The sequence below is a fragment of the Pseudorca crassidens genome, chromosome 5 (genome assembly GCF_039906515.1).
Source record: "Pseudorca crassidens isolate mPseCra1 chromosome 5, mPseCra1.hap1, whole genome shotgun sequence".
NCBI lineage: Eukaryota > Metazoa > Chordata > Mammalia > Artiodactyla > Delphinidae > Pseudorca > Pseudorca crassidens.
In genome coordinates this window covers 18,374,791-18,381,403 of record NC_090300.1, presented here as the reverse complement: position 1 = coordinate 18,381,403, position 6,613 = coordinate 18,374,791, and positions in this window count along the sequence as shown.

Genomic DNA, 6,613 nt, shown 5'->3' with positions numbered 1-6,613 from the left:
TTTTAAGGAACCTCCATACTGTTCTCCATAGTGGCTGTATCAATGTACATTCCCACCAACAGTGCAAGAGGGTTCCCTTTTCTCTACACCCTCTCCAGGATTAATTGTTTGTAGATTTTTTGATGACGGCCATTCTGACTGATGTGAGGTGATGCCTCCTTGTAGTTTTGATTTGCATTTCTCTAGTGATTTCTACTGTTACCTTTTTTTCATTTTCTTTGGGTCTCTTTTTCTTTTTTCTTGAAATGGATGTTTAATTCATTAATTTTCAACACTTCATTTCAAATTTATGCATTTAATTTTAATGACTGTAAATTTCCTTCAACTTTTAAAAAATCTGTACCACAAAAATGTTGATGCTTAAACTTCTGTGATAATTTTATAATTCAAATAAAAAACTTTTCTAATTTTTATTTTAATTTGTTATTTGACACATTTAGTATTTCTTAATTTTTAAATAGAGAGATATTATCTGGTTATCTTATTACTGATTTCGAGTTTAATTTCACTGAGGTCAGATTTTAATCACTTGGAATTTGCTTTTTGTCCCAGCATATGGCCAATATTTTGTTTGAGTTTTATTTTTTTATACAGCAGGTTCTTATTAGTTATCTATTTTATACATATTAATGTATGTATGTCAATCCCAATCTCCCAATTCATCCCACCACCACCACCACCTCCCATCCCTGTTTCCCCCAGTTGGTGTCCATATGTTTGTTCTCTACATCTGTGTCTCTATTTCTGCCTTGCAAACTGGATCATCTGTACCATTTTTCTAGATCCCACATATATGCATTAATATACGATATTTGTTCTTCTCTTTCTGACTTACCTCACTCTGTATGACAGTCTCTAGGTCCATCCACGTCTCTACAAATGACCCAATTTCGTTCTTTTTATGGCTGAGTAATATTCCATTGTATATATGTACCATATCTTCTTTATCCATTCATCTGTCAATGGGCATTTAGGTTGCTTCCATGACCTGGCTATTGTAAATAGTACTGCAATGAACATTGGGGTGCATGTGTCTTTTTGAATTATGGTTTTCTCTGGGTACATGCCCAGTAGTGGGTTTGCTGAGTCATATGGTAATTCTATTTTTAATGTTTTAAGGAACCTCCACCATACTGTTCCCCATAGTGACTGTATCAATTTACATTCCCGCAACAGTGCAAGAGGGTTCCCTTTTCTCCACACCCTCTATAGCATTTGTTGTTTGTAGATTTTCTGATGATGTCCATTCTAACTGGTGTCAGGTGATACCTCACGGTAGTTTTGATTTGCATTTCTCTAATAATTAGTGATGTTGAGCAGCTTTTCACGTGCCTCTTGGCCATCTGTATGTCTTCTTTGGAGAAATGTCTATTTAGGTCTTCTGCCCATTTTTGGATTGGGTTGTTTGGTTTTTTTTTAATATTGAGCTGCATGAGCTGTTTATATATTTTGGAGATTAATCCTTTATCCACTGATTCATTTGCAAATATTTTCTCCCATTCTGAGGGTTGTCTTTTTGTCTTGTTTATAGTTTCCTTTGCTGTGCAAAAGCTTTGAAGTTTCATTAGGTCCTATTTGTTTATTTTTGTTTTTATTTCCATTTTGTTATTATTTCCATTATTTCCATTTTATTTCCATTATTTCCACTCTAGGAGGTGGGTCAAAAACGATCTTGCTGTGATTTATGTCAAAGAGTGTTCTTCCTATGTTTTCCTCTAAGAGTTTTATAGTGTCTCGTCTTACATTTAGCTCTTTAATCCACTGTGAGTTTATTTTTGTGTATTGTGTTAGGGAGTGTTCTAATTTCATTCTTCTCTATGTAGCTATCCAATTTTCCCAGCACCACTTATTGAAGAGACTGTCTTTTCTCCATTGCATATCCTTGCCTCCTTTGTTAGTTGACCATAGGTGTGTAGGTTTATCTCTCGGATTTCTATCTTGTTTCATTGATCTATATTTCTGTTTTTGTGCCAGTACCATGTTGATTACTGTAGCTTTATAGTATAGTCTGAAGTCAGGGAGTCTGATTCTTCCAGCTCCATTTTTTTCCCTCAAGATTGCTTTAGCTATTGGGGTCTTTTGTGTCTCCATAAAAATTTTAAGATGTTTTTGTTCTAGTTCTGTAAAAATGCCATTGGTAATTTGATAGGGATTGCATTGAATCTGTAGATTGCTTTGGGTAGTATCATCATTTTCACAATACTGATTCTTCCAATCCACAAACATGGTATCTCTCTCCATCTGTTTGTGTCATCTTTTATTTCTTTCATCAGTGTCTTATAGTTTTCTGAGTACAGGTCTTTTACCTCCTTAGGTAGGCTTATTCCTAGGTATTTTATTCTTTTTGTTGCAATGGTGAATGGGATTGTTTCCTTAATTTCTTTTTCTGATCTTTCATTGTTAGTGTATAGGAATGCAAGAGATTTCTGTACATAAATTTTGTATCTTGTAACTTTACCAAATTAATTGATTAGCTCTAGCTAAGAGAATTCAGCACCACCAAACCAGCTCTACAACAAAAGCTAAAGGAACTTCTCCAAGTGGGAAACACAAGGGAAGAAAAGGACCTACATAAACAAGCCCAAAACAATTAAGAAAATGGTAATAGGAACATACATATTGATAATTATGTTAAATGTAAATGGATTAACTTCTCCAACCAAAAGACACAGGCTTGCTGAATGGATACAAAAACAAGACCCATATATATGCTGTCTACAAGAGACCCATTTCTGACCTAGGGGAACATAGAGACTGAAAGTGAGGGGATGTAAAAAGATATTCCATGCGAATGGAAATCAAAAGAAAGATGGAGTAGCAATACTCAGAGATAAAATAGACTTTAAAATAAAGAATGTTACAATAGACAAGGAAGGACACTACAAAATGATTAAGGGATCAATCCAATTTTTGTACAAGTGGAAGGGCTGGCTTTATCTCAGGTTTTAAATCTGGTATCCACCAACTTCCAAGAAGCCCACAGGAGAATTCAGAAGGTTTGTGAACTTGAATGGGCAAAAGACTACATCCTTCTTTTTATTAATCTTTGATTGAAATTTAATATTTCCTTTAATAATGAATGTAATCAACAAATCAGAATTGGGTACTAATATAGATATTTTCAAGTCACATAACTATTGGAAATACCTTAAAATATAACTTTCTCTCTTCACTACACTAAAATATGGTAGTTGATAGACCACCTGCTAGATCTTCTTATGTAATGCATTAATAAAGAAATACATATTACTATAACACAAATTTTTAAACATCTTGATAGTTAAATTTTAATATTTTTTTGTATTCCTAGTCATTTTATTTTATGCATTCAAGAACATTATTCTGAAAAGAGTTTATAGTCTTTGCCAGACTGCTGAAAGTTCTCACAACACACACACACAAAATGTTAAGAATATATATTGTAACAGGAATGAAAGTAGAGTATATGGGAACAGAAGCAGGGGGTTTAGCAGATATGGTATTGGAAGTTGGAGAAGTATTTTTGCTATTACTTCTAATTTTCTGAGTGATAAAGGAGTCAAGGTCATCAGGACAGAGTGAGAAAGAATGGAGGAGATAATGGAGATTTGAGTATAAGAAATAAAATGTGAATTAGTTTTCTAAGAGAAGAAGAAAGTTAATTTATTAGGAGAATGCAACTAGACTGCAGAGCAGTGCCAAGTGCCCACTTGTATTTTCAAACCTAAAGGGACACCACAATTGTGTGTCTTTCTCCTGCTCTATTCAGCTGCAGAATGAGTAAAGAGTTGAGTTAACCAGAGTTAAGATTTTTCAAAAGAGTAAGGTGAACAGAGAGAGGAGCAAGGGAATGAATGATCTATATAGGAGAGTGATACTAGAGATGGATTCCCATTGCCCAGTTGGATAAAGAAGGAAGTGAGAACATGAGGGGCATTATCATCAAGCGGCAAGGTCAATGGATAGGAGGTTTCTATGAGGTGGTTGGATTGGCAGAGTTGGGACCCCACAGTAAATAAACTGGAGACAGAGGAGATGGACTAAAGAGAATGAAAAAAATATATTCTAAAACATACTAACAGAAATTATAGCTTAAGGCAGTGAGAAGCAAGTGAATATTTTGAAATTGAAATCAGCGCCTCTTTTCTTGACTCTGTTCTTCCTAGGTTTCCATGCCTAACACATCATGCACACTCTCATCTTCTCTGCTTCTGATTCCTCCTGAAGAGAGAAAGTTGGCTTTCCACTCAGGATTCAAGAGACTCAAGGGTTATGGAGTAGCAGCCATGCCAATGAGTAAATCAATGGCTGAAAATTAACATATACTTAGTGTTTGCTCTGCACTCTGCACTATTAGGCAATTTCTGTGTGACTTTCACATATAATCTTATGAAATATACTGAAGCATTATGAATAAACTGAAACTTGAAGAGGGAGATTAGCAAGATTAATGTACTACAGGCAGCACATAATAGAACCAGAATTTTTAAAAACGTCTGACTATAAACCCTGGATTTTCTCATGCTGTTACCTTGGCCAGGAGTCTTATTTTACCACCATTTGTAGCATATATTTATACAGAAGCCTAACTATGGTCATTGTTGATGACTCCCTGGAGAAATCCATTCATGCTGTTAAATAACATGAAAACATAAATCTCATTTTAATTTTGCCATAGTTCATTAAATCAGCTGACAGTTCATTTTTCTTTTCTTTTTTTTTCTTCTGTGTCTATATTCCCTGAACCAACAATCTCAGTTTTAAGAAAATCTGAGACTATCTAAATAAAATATTCCCATACATTGTAGATCAACTACAGTTTAAAATTTTTTTAAAAAAGATAAAGTTCCCAAATTCTCCTGAAATTAAAAGTTATTTGTGTCTTCCTTTTTCTCTCTGCCATTATACTGTTCTTAGTGTTTTAATTTCTATAAGTTGTGATTTATGTTGTACTGACCTAAAACAAATAGACTGCAAGTTATTTCTCCAGCAAAAATAGGTTTATTTGTGATCAACAAAGAATTGCAGTTTGGAGGCTGCAACCATGGTGAGCCACTTTCAAGTCACTCCACAGCAAGAAGACAACTCTTTTAAAAAGAAGAAAGGGAAGCTGGGAAGGCTATAGTAAACAAAAAGTCCATTGGAGGAATTGACAGTTTGAAGTTTAGTGGCTTTTTATTGGCTGAGTTGTGACAGTCTCTCATTGGCTAAGCTCTTACCAAGCAGGAAGAAGGAGATGGCTTTGCTATTGTCATAGGGTATGAGAGTTCCCCCTTCTGGCCTCCTGACTCTATTTTAATTTAGGTTTCTGTTTATTAATTTTTACAGTTGTTTTTATACAATGCCAAAATGACCAACTTATTATGAAATCCTTGGAGGGAAAATCAAGTTATTTGTTTAATAGTATTATATCTAGTATGTTGATAGAGTGACTAGAGTTTGAAACTATCATTGGGTTGATTTTGTGCCATCTAGATTTAACCCATGTATTATGAAGATAAGTAGCTTAGTACAAAACTGCTGGTTCACATGAATATATTCATTCATTCACATGTTCATTCACCCACCCACTTATCCATTCATACATACATTCATTCAGAAATCTTTACTGAATTCACGCAAAGCACTGTGATAGGCCTAGGCAGTGTGGATACAATGCAAGACAGACTCAATTTTGTTCTTCTGGAGTATGCTATACATTTCACGACAGACAAAGGCAACAAAGACAACCAAAGTGGAAGGGGCTTCTGTGTAATAACACGCAATACCGAACCCAGAGACATCTCTCACAGCCTACACTCTGATTCCTATGTATTGAAAGGATGTTGTACGAGAAATAGTGCTATTTCTAAAATTGCTCTTAGCCATGGAGAGTCCTTAGGAATCACTAGGGGATTTAAAAAATAAAAAGTGATGGGGGTCCACTCCTATATATTTTCTTTTAGTGGCCTTAGGATAAGGCATCCCTCTGAGACTGCCACCAGTTGGAGGCGTGGCTTGCCTATTAGAAGGCAGTCCCATGCAAGGGTGTGGGGCTTGGTGAGCAGAGCAGAGGATGGATCCTAGCTCTCTTTATCTCCTTGGTCATTCATTTTTGCAGGGCCCAAAACAGCAGCACTGGGGCTTGGCATCTGAAAACGCTCTCCTTCTATCATTGTTAGGGGTGCTTTCGTACTAAATGCTCTCCTTAAGTGAATGTTGGCTGTAGGCCTCTATCTCTCTGATCATCGTGTACATTTGTATTGGGATACTAGAATTTCTGAGTTATTTTTTCCATATGTTCTAATGATGTACAGAATTGACTCCACTCCATCATCTCTGTCTGTGTGATGCTCTGTATTAAAACAAAGGAAATATATTACTACTTATAAACCATCGATGTGTTTCTAAGTTCCAGATTTATCTAAAGTTTTCATGGCTGAGTAATTAATAGCTTTAATTTGCTAATAATTATGAAGTTGGTAAATTTGTTGCCTATTCTGAATTGACCACTATACTGAGTTCTGCATGGGACAATATTCTGTGATCACCAACACAAGGGTATGAAAAAATGATCCTGCTGGCAATATTAGCACCCAGGACTAGGAAAGCTTATGATTATAAACTTAAACTCTAAAACAGCTTTGTACTTTTG